Here is a 2,062-nt window from a genome sequence, read left to right on the forward strand (position 1 = left end):
GTTAATAGATTTTTAAAGACCAAATACAATTATTCTTCCAGCATTTTATATCTCTAGACAAAGTAAAATGTGGTATATCATGATCTCAACCGATTGGTCGGTATCAAAATATAGAGCGTTATAAACAATATATAGTAAAATAATTTGTAGGTCTAAAATAACACTAAGATACGAAGTTCACTTTAACTAGGGGTTTGTTTTTATTGTTTTAAACAACTTTGTTGTCTTTAAATATGTTTAATCATAAACATTCCGCTTTAGACGGTTATATTGTCTAAATAGTGAGCTTTTGGGTCCTATAATTGTTCCCCGGTTTTATTTCTTAAATCTTTAAAAGTCACAGTTCCGGAACGATTTAGCTGATATTTGGAATTTGCTGCTTTTTTAAATATCTTAATCCATCATGTAGTCAGGTTATGTGCAATTCCGCTCCCAGGCCCCACATTATACATAGATTTGCACAATTCCTATCATTCACAACTTTCATAAGATTCACAACTGTTACCTCACCTAATGACAAATTATAATTGCAATCATTTTACGGTGGAAGGAACAGTCCGTATAATTGTTTTGAAATGATAAGTAGACTTTGATTGTTAAATTCAGACTGTCATTTGTATACGTCAGAAAATTTTTGATCAAAAGAAAACATAATTCTTTGAAAAAGGTTTCATTACTTTTGCCTTGTTATAGGCGGCTGCATCAACTTTCGATACACAGAATTGTGTCTGATTGATGAAGGTGTTTTTAAATTTGGACACTGAAACAATATCCAAGATGGTGTTAGGTAACCCGGTAATATACTTATGCTATTGTCACACTGGGCAAATATTTGACACAAATCAAAAAAAGAAAATCCGTCGCCACAGCCAAACCAGAAAACATATTTAGCTCATATTGGATATATAACATCATGATAGGATTAGTTTCCAAAAACCGTATCAAGATATTTGGAAAATGGTTCTGGAAAAATGTTTGCCACTCATTTTAGTCAAATATTTGCCTAGTGTGACCATAGCCTTGAGCAATTGCCTAAAGGAAACTTAAATTAGGCATATCCATTTCCGTTGATAGATTGTGGTTCACAATTCTAGTAAATACCGTTTGGCTTCCGTGGCCCAGAATATCGGAAAACGAATATCCCTTTGGGAATTGAGGAGTGAGGTAGAGTGTGACCAGATCTAAATAAGGTTTTCATGCAAAATCAGCATTAAAAAATACTAAACAAGTAAGGAAAGTCTAAGTCGGGCGAGCCGACTATTTGATACCTTCCATCACTTTGTAAATCCATACCCAGAAAAAAATGACCCCTTCTTTAAGTTAACATGAACTATTATTGAAGAACGTTGAACTTCGTATAGAGCCAAAGACGTTTTTATTTTTATAAAAATTTAACTGAATTAAATTCATATGTGGAATGATTTAATTGAACTTTTTTCATTCACGTGGAGAAATCTTACGTAAATACAGTTAGTTAGTTAAATACAGTTTTATTTATTTATATGGGCGCATATTTTCTTCAATAAAAGTCATGATTTATTAATATATTTTTTAAGAATCAACTGCATCGAGTGGCCTTGAAATATATATTTTGTCCTCCTTTTACATTTTCAATCCCTACAAATATAAGATAATAAAAACCAATTTTTTCACAAAAGGTTAGCGTTAACTTTTATTGCTTTGTTATTGATTTTCAATAATTTTCAAATAAAATCCGAAAAATTTACTCACTAATAAAAAAACATAGTTCATATATTTTACTTGTATTTTTGCAAACCGTGCCGACTATTATATTATTTTTTTAACAATCTCTATATTTTATGACGGTTCGCGTACCATAACAACTCGATTTGAACTGAAAATAAAAAACAACCCACGCGCAAACTTATTGGACATAGCGATTACAGAGATGACAGGTATCGATTACAGGTAGATAAGAAATACAGGAAAATTTCCTATATTCTAACAAGTGTTTTTACTTAAGATTTGAAAGTATTGAATAATTCGTAGTACGAGTAAATTAAAATATTTTCCTATGCTAAGTCTTATTCATATATATGAT

General features: G+C 30.8%; 1 long non-coding RNA gene across 1 annotated transcript; it reads right to left on the reverse strand.

Moving 5' to 3' along the window:
- Positions 1-1,470: 1,470 nt before the first annotated feature.
- Positions 1,471-1,844, reverse strand: LOC142238175 (uncharacterized). The gene is made up of 2 exons (XR_012722673.1): positions 1,732-1,844; positions 1,471-1,617 (listed from the first exon to the last, which is right to left on the reverse strand). It is a non-coding gene; the product is annotated as an uncharacterized LOC142238175 (long non-coding RNA).
- Between the last annotated feature and the right edge of the window lie 218 nt (positions 1,845-2,062).

The sequence above is a fragment of the Haematobia irritans genome, chromosome 5 (assembly GCF_050003625.1).
Source record: "Haematobia irritans isolate KBUSLIRL chromosome 5, ASM5000362v1, whole genome shotgun sequence".
NCBI classification, from domain to species: Eukaryota; Metazoa; Arthropoda; class Insecta; order Diptera; family Muscidae; genus Haematobia; species Haematobia irritans.